Source organism: Sminthopsis crassicaudata, chromosome 2 (genome assembly GCF_048593235.1).
Source record: "Sminthopsis crassicaudata isolate SCR6 chromosome 2, ASM4859323v1, whole genome shotgun sequence".
Classification (NCBI taxonomy): Eukaryota; Metazoa; Chordata; class Mammalia; order Dasyuromorphia; family Dasyuridae; genus Sminthopsis; species Sminthopsis crassicaudata.
The window spans coordinates 636568662-636583615 of NC_133618.1; the positions used below are offsets into that span (position 1 = coordinate 636568662).

Consider the following 14954-nt stretch of genomic DNA (forward strand, 5'->3'; position numbering starts at 1 on the left):
CTTGGGCTGGCTGGCTGCTTTCCTTCTGTGGTTCAGTGTACTTATTGATTCAGGGCTCGGACTTAACCTGTTATTTCTCCCAAAGGGCATAATTAGGAGTTGGAGAGTAGAAAGTAGAGTCACATAGAAATAGTCATGTGGGATTACTTATGTTTTCCACTTGCCCCTTGAATGGCTTTTTTCTTCAGTCCTTCTAGGGTCATAGTGAAGTCTTTTTTTTTTTTTTTTTGTCTTTACTTATTTTTCTCACTTTTCTGGGAGACCTCTTCTGGAATAATAATTATTTTAAGCCTTGGAAATGGCAAGGGTTATACTGAATTACTTTTGAACTGAGTGATTCATATTTTACTAAATACTAGATTTATAATCTTTCTTCATGCAATGATAGGACAATGTGACCATTCTGTGGGTGGCATCTGACACCATTAATGAATTTGGAAAGGGGTTTTAGATGCCAACAGGAGGAAAAAGGTGTTATCCAATCGAATGCCTAGGAAGACTCCATAGGGACTGTGAGGTTGTGTATCTTCCTTATATGATGACTCTTACAGGAACAGCCTGGGTCAGGCTTTCATCACTTCCTACCTATCACATTTCCCAGCCTTCCAATCAATCTGTCTGCTTTCAAGCTCTCCTCTTCTTCATTCCCTTTCTTCACAAAGCTGTAAAATTGATACCTCTCGAAACCAAGTCTGATCACTTCACCCCCTTACTCAAAAATCTTCCATAATTCCTCAATACTTCTAGGATTAAAAAATCCCAAATCCTCAATTTGACATCAAAGTCTTTCTATAATATGGCTCTCATTACCTTTTGGACATTATTTTACATTGCTCTCCAAACACATGCTCTCCCATCCATTCCATTACCTTCCCTTTTATACTCATCTCCTTTCCCCCCCACTTCTCACTCTTCCCCCTTTTCTTCTTATTCCAATCCCTTCTCTTTTTCTTTATTTTTTCTTCCTTCGCCTCTCCATATCACTCCCCTTCTTGTCTTAATTGCTCCATCTTGCACTTTCCTATCCTCTCTCTGTTCTTATGTCTGTTTCTGTCTGTGTCTGTCTCTGTCTTTTTGTCTCTGTCTGCTTCTGTCTCTCTGCTCTCTCTTTCTACACATCTGTCTTTCTCTGTCTGTCCTCTCTGTCTCTCTCTCTCTCTCCTTTCTATTCACTTTTCTAGGTGAATTTTCCCAGTAGAATTCCCTTGACAACAACGACCCTTTTGATTTTGCTTTTTTTATTCCTAACATCTTGCACAGTACCTAGCACAAATAAACATTTGTTAGATTAAATTGAATTATTCCTATTCTCTTTGGCAACTTTGAAGCCATTATAAGGAGCATCTTTGTTCTTGTTGACATTTTAAAAGGAAATTTCATGTGTTCTTTTTCAAAAACGTAATTGTTTTATTTTCTAATCTGAATTCTCTCCCTCCCATCTCTATATACTTTATCCACTGAAAAAGTAAGAAAAGCAAAACTTGCTACATGTATAGTTAACTAAAACAAATGATCACATTAGCCATTTCCTCTTTCCCCCAAATAAACTTTAATCTGCGTCTGAGTCCATTATCCCTCTCTTTGGAGAAGGCTAGCATGTTTCATCATAGGTCTTAGGGAACTGTGGTTGGTTTCATTGTTCATATATCATTTTTGAAATAAACCTTTTAGAGTTACTTTATACCAGGGCTTCTTAACCTAAGGTAAACAACCTTTTTGTTTTTAAATAATAGCTGTGTTCCTATATAATTGGTTTCTTTTATATTACTATGAATTTACTTTTATGCATTTAAAAACATTATTATGTGAAGAGGTTCATGTATTCACCAGAATGTCAAAGGGGTACATACATATGCATTAATATTTATGTGTATATACTCATGATAGTTTGAAATGATCATAGCATTTTAGAGGGACTTCAATGTCTGTACTTGGAAATGAATAGTATATTATCTATAATATCTCTGATATAAGATATTCTAACTTTTCTTGAAGACCTTTAATAAGGGAGAGCCCTGTACCTTCTATTTGGGAGATGACTCTAAATGGTGAAAAGTTATTTTTTTTTTTTCTGTTAAATCAAGTTAAAACCTGTCTCTGCAATTTGCACTGATGGCTTCTGGTTGTTTGTTGGAATCAAATGGAGCAAATTTCATTCATCTTGCACATGGCTGCTTGCACATGACTGTTTGAAAAAAGTTACTTTTCCTTTCCCCTTTACTATTCACCCCTAGGTCTTCTTTTCTCCAGGGTGCCTTCAAGCAATCCTCATGTGACATAATCTTGAGTCCTTCACAAGTCTTGTTCATCCTCTTCCATATGTTCTTTAGTTTTCCAATATCCTTCCTAAAATGCGATTTTTACTTTGAAAATAAATATCCTTCTTTTTAAGCCTCAACATTTCTGAAATTGTAAATTTAGAGTTAGAAGTTTCCCCAGAAGCATTTGAGAATAGTTCTTTTATTTTACTGTTGTGGAAAATAACTTGCTAATAAAAGAGATGATAAATGTCTGAAGCTATATTTGAACCCAGTTCTTTGTGCTCCATGTCATTAAAATGGCTTTCCTTTGTTGATAATCTTCTAATGGGACTATAGCATACACACACACACACACACACACATATATATATATATATATATATATATATATATATATATATATATATATATATATATATATATATATATACTTAAGGCTGGTACATGGTACTCCTCATGTCTTAAAGGAAAGTAATGTAACCACTCTCATTATAGCCAGAGATCTTGAAAACAGAATTTTCAAGTGTTATTTCCATGTTGTTATATTCAGAACAATGGTGAAAGAAATAGATGGTTAAATGAAGTATGCTCTCTGTCTCTCTGTTTCTCTCTCTGTCTTTCTCCCTCCCTTCTACTCTGTGTGTGTGTCTGTCTCTGTCATTTTATTTCTCCCTCCTCTTTCTCCCTTTCTCTTTTTCTCCATCCCTCTCTCTGTCTCTATTTCTTTTAGTCTCTCACTGTCTCTCTCTTTGTCTATCTTTGTGTCTGTCTGTCTCTTTCTGTGTGTCTCTGTCTTTGTCTCTTTTTCTTTCTGTATCTCTGTGTCTCTGATTCTCTTCTGTCTCTCTGTCCATATCTGTCTTTTTTGTCTTTGTCTCTGTCTCTCTATGTCTCTCTCTCTCTCTCTCTCTCTCTCTCTCTCTCTCTCTCTCTCTCTCTCTCTCTCTCTCTCTGTCTCTCTCTCTCTCTCTGTCTCTGTCTCTGTCTCTCTCTCTGTCTCTCTCTGTCTCTCTCTCTCTCTCTCTCTCTCTTTCTCTCTCTCTCTCTCTTTCTCTCTCTCTCTGACAGAGGACTTAATTGGGTGATCTCTATCAAAGATCCACTGGGAGAAAGAAACAGCTGCCTCAAGGTCAGACAAATGAGTAGCAGAATGGAGTTTCTGCTGCTGTTTGTGCATGGTACTTTTCCATCTCTCTTTGCTATTTAAGTGGCCTCCCCAATGGCATTTTTTCCTCCACACAGGTCATTCTGAAAAAAGATAAAATGAATTGTACTCTTTGCCTGTGTCCAGTTAATTTCATCAAGATCCTTCCTAAAAAAGGTCTTCTTTCCTGAGGGTCCCCACAAGATGGGGAATCCTTTCACTATAATGGATATCTAATTAAAACCAGACTTGGATATTAATTTCCATTTTGGGAAGATACATCTGCAGAAAACTTTTTGGTTTCCTCTGGGGTCATACCCAAAGATCATCACTGAATATTCAATCTCTTGTGAGCCAGTGCATTTTATTTTCCCTCATAGTCCTCCAACTATGCTAATGTGATATTGTTAACTTGCTAACATTTGGATTTCTTTTGAAAGATTGTGACATGCTGATTATTCTTGTCCAGCATGATAATGGTGGAAATATGTGTAGAAAAATTACACGTTTAACATATTTTGGATTACTTGCCTTCCAGGGGAGAGGGAAGAGAGAGAAAAAAATTGAGAACATAAGGTTTTGCAAGGGTAAATGTTGAAAACTATCTATTTTGAAAATAAATAGCTGAAAAAAAGAAAAAAAAAAGAGATTATGTGATAGCAGAGAGAAAACTGCCTCCAAACCCCACCCTTCATATATACTGATTCTATGACCTTGAGTAGGTCATGAATTCAAAGCTTGAAAGGGTCTGAGAAGGGCCGTTACAATCCCTTCATTTTTTTTTAAGTGAGGAAGCTGAGAACCAAAGAAGTTAAGGAGATTGTTTTGAGTCACAAAGGAAATTTGAACCCAAATCCAGTGCTCTCTTCATTATCCCATGCCATTCCCGAGGGAGCCCTCAAACCATATTATTGGCAATTGCAATAATGGTTGTAGACCTGCTTGGGAAGAACATATTTGTCACTAGGGAGCTCTCGTCAACAATGAAATCACATCCTAGGACCAATAAACTCTTGTACTAAACACAGACACACAGACACAGACACAAGTATAGACACAGACATTGACACACACACACACACACACACACACACACACACACACACACACCATCACCACCATCACTACTAAGTGACAACAATACAACAATATTTTGACATTTTTCCTCGGAAACACGATAAGAAAACCAATCAAACTAAGGGATATCTGATCTAAGGAATTGCTGGAGAGCTTCTTCAGGCCCATTTTCTGGTAGTGATCAGAAGCTGAAATGACAGAATGACTGCTGGAGATATATTATTTGCTCTCTATAGTGATCGCTTCTGCTGTTTCTAACTCAGCTATGATGTGGAAAAAGCTTTGCAGTGAAGGATGCTCCCATTTAGTACTTGCCAGAGTGACAACCCTTTGGATAAGCAATTTTACTTTTGGAGAACAGGTGCACAGTTTGAAGTGTTTGGGATGCAAATCTGTGCTTAGAGGAGAGTATAAGACTGATGGATGAGGTTGATCTGATGTAATGAAAAATGTGCAAACTGTTAGATTAGTCTGGCAGTGCAATGGGATCCCTTGAGAGGAAGTGAATTTTTCCACTTTTGCCAAATTTAGGCAAAAGCGGGTGGCTCCTTTTCAAGCATATTTTAGAAAAGATTTTTCCAGATATGGTTGGGGGTTAAATGGCCCTTGGGGGTCTATTCTCACTCTCATTCCCATTCATTATTCTCTTATCTTTACCTTCCACTTTATCCAGTCATTTCCTAAGTTCCTTTCTGTACTAGCAGAGCACAGATGGTCAGAAGCAGCAGTATCTTAATTTATTCAGTCATTTGATTATACTTTAGTGGAGTCTTATCTCATCAATGTGGTTTTTTTGGGTAATGATACAGATTGAAAACAACCCAAACCTTCTAAAAGCCCAGGTTTGAAAATTTAGGAAATGTTAAGGAAGAGAAATGCAGTGGGATATCAGGTGCTATACAGTGGTGAGAACTTGACTTAGTTAAATAGAGCAGGGTTCAAATATTGCTTCTGACATGTAGTAGCTATCTTAGGCAATTGACCCTAACTTGTCTGAACCTCAACTTCCTTATCTGTAAAAGGGAGCTGGTAGTCATTCTTGTGATACTTCTTTTTTAACTTTATTTTAATAGTATTTTATTTTTCCACTTTCATGTCAAGTTATTTTTCCACATTCGTTTTTGTAAAACTTTCTCCCTCTCGTTCTTACCTCCCCTTTTGATAAAACAGTAAGTCATCTGATATAGGTTAAACATATTTCCATATTTGTTATGTTAAGCAAGAAAGATCAAAAGGGAAAATATGAAAAAAGAAAAAAAACAAGCAAACAATAACAACAACAACAAAGTGAAAATACCATGCTTTGGTACACAATTCAGTCTCCAATTCAATTGACATTTTCCATCCCACATCTATTAGAAATGACTTGGATGACCACATTTTGAAAAGGGCCAAATTCATCCCAGTAATCATCACAAAACATTGCTGTTACTGTGCATAATGGTCTCTCGGTTCTGTTCACTTTACTCAGCATCAGTTCATGTAAGTCTTTCCTGGTTTTTCTGAAATCAGCCTGTTCATGTGATACCTGCCTCACAAAATTTTTATGAAGCTTAGAAGATATGTAAAGTGTCCTGTAAACTTTAAAGCACACTACGCATTTTATTATTTTTGCTAAAAATAAAACCAACTTTCAGTCGTTGAATTCAATCTTTCAATTGAATAATGTTAATTGCCTACTCTGTTGAAAGTCTGGAGCACCTTTTATGTGTAAAGTATGGCATTAAGTACTTTAGAATACACAAAATTGAAGAAGTGGTCCTCATATGTATTTTATGATATTTCAGGATATGTATATCTCACTTTAAAGAAGTACATGACAATGTAAAGATACCAACAAATAGGGCAAGTTTGAGTAGCTTTTATAATTCGATGATCTTACAAGTCATGTTTATTGTCTTCTTTAATTATCCAAGGGAACATGGAATTTTGGAGAGATTTCTTGAGTCTTAGGATATCATGCTAGCACAATCTAACAGCCAGAGGGCTTTCCAGGACAGCAGAAAAAGATAAACTGAGGATTCACAGATCAGGGAAGGACATTTTTCTGGTATCATTTGTCCAGTCAGGGAGAGGCTGATTACCAAATGTTAGTACAGGATGGAGACCATATAGTAACTAATATTAATAGCTCAGCAACAAGTGGGAGATATTTAATTTGGAGAAATGAGAACAGAATGAGAATTGCCTTGAAATGTTTGAAGAATATCGTATGGGAGAGGAAATACAATTAAGTTTGGCACAAGTGGACAGAACTAGAAGGGACGGGTATAATTTCTAAAGTAGCGCATTTAGACTTGATGTGTATAAGGGACTCTAACAGCAAAGACTAGCCCAAAGAGGAATTGGCTGTCCTAGGAAGTAGAAGGTTATTCTCTTCTGGAGGTCTCTATGAAAAGGATAGGTGATCAATTATCTGGTACATCATGAAGAGCATTCTTGTTGGGGTATGGGCTGTGTTAGGGTTCCTTTACAAGTCTGAAGTTCTTTTTTCTTAAAAGCTAATGACATAGGGGAATCAGGGGAGCCCAGAGTTAAATAATCTGAGAAGTAGACCAGTAGATGGCTAGTTCAGAATTTTGGTTGAAAATAGAGTAAGTTGAATCACATAAGCATGGAGCAGTGGCAAGAGGCCCTGGAAATGAACCTTGACCATGTCCTATGCTTGAGCCCTAATAACTAGCTTGTTCCTGACATTTATGGCTCATGTTCAGCTTTCAGTTGCGGACTAAAACTTAGGAAATCATCTTTCCTCTAAGATGACTTTATTCAGGGAGTGTAGCTAGGAGCTTGTTAAAGAAATATATAAAAATGATCAACTCAGGAAGAGTAAAAATAACAAAACTAAATAACCAATCAGTGCTCAGCACAATACCTGGCACATAGGTACTTAATAAATGCTTTTTAATTTGAAGTGTTTATATTTTATAAAGTTCTTTCTTTACTTCAAGGTAATGTAAGTATTATGATTTCCATTTTGAAAACAGGAAACCTGGTTTAAAAGGGCTTGCTCAGCTCAGTGAGAAAATTAGCCAAAAAGTATAAAATCTGGGATTTGAAACTGAGGCTTCTATATTTTCTGTTTTGAATTCTTCCCAATCTCTCTTAAATAAAGCACCAGAACTATTGTGGTGCTAATACTTAAAGACTGCTAAGTGGCATACAGCTGTATTCGATTTGGAGTCACTGAGACCTTAGTCAAATCACCTAGACTTATTTTGTTCTGTTCTGTTCTTATTTTGGACACATTAGCTATGTGCCACAAATCACTTAATCTCTTAGTTTCCTAAAAAAAGACCTATTAGTACATATATCATAGGGTATAATAGATCAAATGAGACTATTTATTTATCCATCCATCCATCTATCTATCTACCCAGTGTTTTGCAAACACTAAAAAAGGAAAAAAGAAGCAATTTTTCTTAAGGAAACAATTAGAGATATTAGAACTAGGGTGGATGAAATTATGGGGAAAAACCAAAAAGTTGAAAATTGACATGATAATGTTACAAATATTTATATATTTTGCTAATTTAAAACAGTATTTTGCAAGAAGAAAGACATTGTTGGGCAGTGGACTTGTTCCAGTATCATGAAGGCTTGAGTTTGAATGCCTTCCTAAATCTATACTATTTGCTGTTGGATAAGTTATTTAGCACCAGTAAGCTCTTTTGAGACCAAGAAGCACAACAGCTGATCAGCGTTGGCGGAGAGAATGTCCCCATTAAGAAATTGTTGTAGTAACATATTCCAAGTTCAATGTTGCCCTCCCCTCATCCAAATGTAGGGAATTTATGTAGAGTATAAATGATGGTCAGTGGGGGGACACTGCATCTCCCCCCTTTTTTTTTGAACTGAATAATGCTATTTTAGAAAACAACTCAATTCCAGTGTAAGAGAGAAAGCTGATTCTTATGTTTTGCCCATATTTATCCCAGATCTTCTTCAAAGACTTCCAAATGCCAAGTTTCTAGTCTAACTTTATTTTTTCTTTGTAAGTGACTATCCTAGGGTCACACAGCTAGTAAATGTTAAGTGTCTGGGACCAAATTTGAACTCTGGTCTTTTTCAGGGTTGATGCTCTATCCACTGTACCATCTAGCTGCCCCTCTACCAACTTTAGAATGATGGCACATTTATGAAATGATTCGAAGCTGCTTGAACATTTAACACAGTGCCTGATTCCTTGTAAGTGCTTAATAAGTGCTGATTGATCCATTGTTTACCATGTGCCAGACATTATGCCAAGCAATGGGGTTATAAATACAAGCAAATAAAATAGTTCTTATTCTTGAAGATTTTCATTCTAAGAAGAAAGATAAAATATAAAGGGGGAACAAGAATTTAGCAGAAGGTACATCTGTGTAGGGAAAGGCTGTGGATGAGGAGATAGAGCAGTTTGGAAAGTGAGTTGAGTATGATTGAGACCCTTCTTGAAATGGCAATCACATAATTCAGGCCAGTTCCAATGACTTTGTGATGAAGAGAGCCATCTACACCCCGAGAGAGGACTGTGGGAACTGAGTGTGGAACACAACATAACATTTACCCTTTTTTGTTGTTGTTTGCTTGAATTTTGTTTTCTTTCTCATTTTTTTTCTTTTTTTGACTTGATTTTTCTTGTGCAGCAAGATAATTGTATATGTTCATATATATATATATATATATATATATACATATATATATATATTGGATTGAGCATATATATTTTTTTTACCATGTTTAACATATATTGGATTACTTGTCTTCTAGGAAAGGGGGTGGGGAAGGGGGAGAATTAGAACACAAGGTTTTGCAAAGGTCAGTAGTGAAAACTTATCCTTGTATATGTTTTGAAAATAAAAAGCTTCAAGGAAAAATGAAATGGCAAGTCACAGTTAAGGATGTGCCAATCAAGAAGGGAGGTTTAGAATCTTAGAACACTATGAGGATATGTCACTTGGTCAGGATCACACAGTTCATATGTATTGGGTAGAACTAGAATTAGTTTCCCTGATTTTAAGCTCAGGTCTCTATTCACTACCCCATGTTCTCTCTTGAATATTATAGATATTTCTGGGAAATATCTTATTCCGAAATCCAGTTAAGCACAATTCTTTCTGTGGCAGATGAGACTTTTCTTTGTCTTGCTTATAACAATACATGGAATAAAGCCATTTACTAACTTGTATTCTAAGTGGTAATAAATAGGTTTTCTTACCATGGTAAAATACACATACAAATATATATATATATATCTATATCTATATCTATATATATATATATATATATATATATATATAGATATAGATATAGATATATATATATATATTTACATGTTTATTATATATATGTATATCTGCATAAAATATCCATATATGCACTACAATATTAATTTAATAAAATTTTAAAAGCACAAATATCTCTGACTCTGCCATTGTGCATACTCCTTCTGTTGACACTAGGCAACCAACCCCTTTGTAACTTAGCAGAAGAGCTTTGGGAATTCCTATGGCACCAACAAACGCCACCTATCACTAACTGGGGGACACGCCTCTCCATACTTAGTTAGTCTGATTCTTACTTATCACACATCACCCATATTTGAAGTCTTCCCATCTTGTTAGGGCCTGCTAAAAATCTATTGAAATTGGTTTCAGCAATTCAGGGCCTCTTTACGAGAAAGCATTAGAGGAAGAGTTCTGAATCACCAATTTAGAACTACAAAGGGCCTTGGAGGTCATTTAATCTTTTTATAGGAAAGTAAAGTAATCAACTCAAAGTCACAGGGAATGTGTCAGAGAGAAGATGTAAACCCGGGTTCCTTGCCTCAGAATCAACTTCTTCTGCATCTGTGGAAGGCAGTATTAAAAATGATATTTATTTAAGTTCTGTTCCTGTTTGTGAGTCAGTGGTGCCCTTATTTTGACTGCCTCCAGTTAGGAAAAAAGTCTGGTTCCTTTATGAGGGACTATTTTTATGTCAGGATAGGTCAATAACAGGAAGAAAGTGTTAGGTTCATTATTTTACCTACTTATATAGCAGTTTTCTTCCTCATTAGAATAGAAGCTCCTTGAGGACGGGGACTGTTTTCTCTTTTTCTTTACATCCCAACACTTAGCACCATGCCTGTACATTGTATGTGCCTATTGAATGATTTTAGGCAGAGCCTGAATTGGAGTTAAGGGAACAAGCATGAAATCCAAGTAAAAGTCACTCAATTTTATTAAATTCAGATAACATTTATTATGTGACTGTCAGTTGCAAAGCTAGGGGTGTGAGTGAGTGTGTGTGTATATGTGTTGGAGCTGTGGTTTCTAGTGAACAGAATTCTCTCCACCATTTTTCTATTAAAATAGAAACTCCTTAAGATAAGGGAACATGTTTTTGTCTTTGTAGTCCCAGTTAAATTTCTGAGTTATGTGGAACATTAACAGATTAATTTACTTGTTCTTGGTCATGAAGGCAGTAATGTTTCAGAGGCAAGTCTGGAACCCACTTCTTCCACTTCAAGGTCAATTCTTCCCCCTTTATGCTAAGTTTCTTTTTCAAGAACTGGGAATACAGAGATAAAAATTACAGTCCATTTCCATCTTTTATCGGGCTTACATTGAGCAAGGAGAATACAAATCCAAAGTTAAGTAAATTAAGGTGGGAGAGAAAATGAGGAAAGACTCCCTCTAGGAGGGAGTCTGGGCCTGAAGGAAGCTAAGAAATTTTGAGTATACGTGAGGAAGAAAGGCAATATAGTTTAAGGGAGGATGCACAGCTGGCACAAAAATGGAAGATGGGACATGGACTGAATTCAGGTGGTCACACAAAGCACCCATCACTTGGAAAGTCTTTAAGGCTAATAAGATAAATTTATTGAGTCTGGTGACTTGAGCCAACAGTATTATAAATTATACTGATATCAGCTGTATTTCAGAGCAGCTTTGGGCTTGCTTCTTCTCTTTTAGGAATACCATCCTAATTTATTAAGCCCCTACTATGTACTAAGTGTTACACAAGGCTGAGGCTGCAAAGACAGTATTTGACTGGATTACAACAGTACTTTGTTTTACCCAACTTACCACATAAGAAAAAATACACAAGACAAGTGGCTCAGTGTACTCTTTTCATTGATCTCTGCCACTCCCCCACTTTCTATTACTATAATTATATCAATACTATCATAGTTACTAGAAAAATATATCAATTGACTTCCCTCTGGTTCTATTCACCTTCCTTGTTAAGTTGTGTCCAACTCTTCTTGTCCCTATTTTTGGAGGGTTTTATCTGCAAAGATATTGGAATAGGTTTCCATTTCCCTCTCTAGCTCATTTTACAGATAAGGAAAATGAGGCAAACAGAGTTAGTTGACTTGTCCAGAGTCACATAACTAAGAAGTATCTGAATCCAAGGGGATTCAGGGGAGATGACTATAACTCAACCCACTTCACCACCTACATGCCTCTATTTATGTTCCATTCACAATTTCACCATAAAACCCATCTTTGACTACCACTTCTTTTATAGCTCCTCTTTATGCATTATTTTCTTCCATTAGAATATAAACTCCTTATGGGGAGAGGCTGCCTTTTGTATTGCCAACACTAGGCACAGTGGTTGGTATACAGTAAAAATTAATAAGGGCTCATCCTGTCATTTAAAATGGTGACCCAGCAGGGATAGATCATGGCACATAATTATCAGTTGAAGAAATTGGATAGATGTAATTAGAGGTGGGAAAGCTTAAGACGGGACTCCATAGATGTCTTCAGATTTGTGGAAAATTTTGTGCTGCTTAGACCCAGAGAACAGAAGTAGGAGCTAAGGGGCAAGAGAGGAGGGATGTTAGATATATGGGTTTTGACTATTAAGGATACTCTTCCTAAGAAATTAGAGCTGTAAATGGACTGGGCTTGGAGGTCCTGGGTTCTCCCTCATTGACATATACCAGAGAAAACTACATGACTGATCTTTGGATAGTTTCAAGTTTGGATAGTTTAATACAGGTAGAGCTGTATTAAATGGCCATTGACAACTTTCTCAAATCTGAGACCCTGTGAAATTATAGCCAAAAGCAGGAATCTTGGGAATGATCTAATTCAGTGGTTCTTAAGTTGCGGGGTGTGTGTGTGTGTGTGTGTGTGTGTGTGTGTGTGTGTACACAATGGATCTCTTTGATGGTCTCATGAAACCTATGGACTCCTCAGAATATTTTTTAACTGTTTCAAACCAGAAAACAAAACCTAAGATTATAAAGGAAACCATTTATATTGAAAGGCAACTATCAAAATACTTTTTAAATTGAAAAAATTACAAATTACAAATAATTTAAATAAAATTAAAAATCAGGGTTAATAAATCCTGATATTAGTTCCTACTTCCTCTCACCCCATTGTGGGATAAGGTCACAGAGACAATTATCACATAGAGACTAGGATGGAAATTTATGTAATCTAGTCCAAAGCCAGTATTCATTATCTAACCCTAGATGGCCTCTGCTGGCCCAGGAAGGCCTTGGGGGTCTCTGGTAAATGATTATTTCTAAAGATGGAAAGGAACAGAGTTGTTCTAGTTTCTTTTTTACACTAACTTCAACAGTAAGACATTTGGAACTTGGTGAACTGGCATGATCTTGCCCATAATATGGAAACAGAAAAGTTTTCATTTCCATATTACATCTTCTAATTATATTTGAGCAGTAATGGAACAGTTTGATTGTCTCTTGGAACCCCTTCTTAATGGCAAAATTGCATTGGAGGGCCATTTTCAGTGATTTTAATGGGCTTAATTTTTGCTGCTAAGCACTGAAGTGGAGAGTTTGTACTGACAGAAACCATCAAGGAGCAAGGGGCAGATGGAACAAAGGGGTGGGTTTAAAAACAAATGAGTGAATAACATCTGTCCCATAGGTGCAGTACTTTAAAACTCTTTGCCCGTCTATTGCTGACTGACTTTTGGTCTGACTTCCTATTTACTCTCAACCCTCAAGAATTTAAATAGAATATTTTTATTTTATTTTAATATAATTTTTTTATTTTAATATTTTATTTTATTTTAACAGAATATAAATAAATAGATAAAAGATGAATGCACAAATGAAAGGGGTTGTTTTCCAACTACCTCCTCTCTCCCAAGGAAATCTTATCAACTAGTTTCTTAATCTATCTCTTCAGTCTATTAATGTGCAGGGGTCCAAATGGAGAGATATATTAAAAAGAAGGGAAATAGAACTGGGGAATGAAAAGCAGGAAAGGAAAATGACATGGCAAAATAGAAAGAGTTTCAAGTCTGAATCAGAGAAACTGGCTCAAATCTCAGTTTTGTAATTTCCTAGCTTTATGACATCAGGCCACTTGAATGCTGGGAACCTCAGTTTCTTCAGCAGTAAAATGGATTAACTTCTAAAATTCCCTCTGGCTCTTCCTTCTGTAACTGATAATCCTATTAATGAAAAAAAAATCCAGTTAATTATAGAATATTTTTAATCTCAGGAACAAGGCCCAGATTTGCAATTGGAAAACTTGGGTCCAAATCTCAATTTGGCATCTTGTTGTTGACCTTTGAAAAGTCACATAAAATCTCAGGGTTTTTAGTCTGTCATCTATAGAATCACAAGATTGTTATGAAGCTAAATGAGATGCAGGGTGTCCCAAATGTCTATGTGTTGTTGTATATAAAGTACTACATATAAAAATAGTTCTTTCCTGCTCTCTTCTTCTCCCTCTCATACCTTATAAAATGAAGGGTTTGAACTAAATGATCTCTGAAGATCTCATCCAACCCCCTCAAAAGTAAATTATATATATATATATATATATATATATATATATATATATATATATATATATATATATATATATATATATATATATATATATATATATATATATACTGATATATATGCGTTTGCTATTCACCAGAGTGTTCTTGAGGTAATGAAACCATGTCTCCTTGTCATTTTTATTTTTAATAATTATATGATATTTTTAAGCCCTTAGAGCTACAAAATTGATACTCTGATGAATCTGGGATCTAATTGATGTTGAGATTCCTTCAGGAGGGAAGAGTAAAACTGGTTCTTATCTCCATATACCATACAATCCTTTTTCATGTCTTCTTGAGTCTCCCCCACAAGAGTAGGGAGCATCATCCTCGCAATTTTCTGCTTTCCTTGATTTAAATCTCTTGTTATTGTATGTTTGTGAGGCAATTATAATTTTGTCCATTGCTTATTCCTCAGTCTTGCTATATATTGACTGATTGACATCTCATTGCTCCAGCCAACTCTTTAAGATATTAAGTTAAAGGGAAGATATCTACCTGAAGGGATCTGGGATTTTGATTTGATTCTTCTCTAGAACAAGGAAGCCACAAATCTAGTTACTGTCCCTAGCTTTTGTCTTTTACATCACCTTCATTTCCTAATGTATTCTTGTTTTCTCCCTTTCACAGAAAACCAGCGCTTCTACTAATCAACTAATAAAGAAATAATTAAATGAATT

The 14954-nt window shown here is 35.8% G+C and overlaps 1 protein-coding gene across 2 annotated transcripts in view; it reads left to right on the top strand.

Annotated features, from left to right (window-relative positions):
- Positions 1-14954, top strand: part of CTNNA3 (catenin alpha 3) — a 2038107-nt gene that overhangs the window by 455211 nt on the left and 1567942 nt on the right. The window lies entirely within an intron of this gene.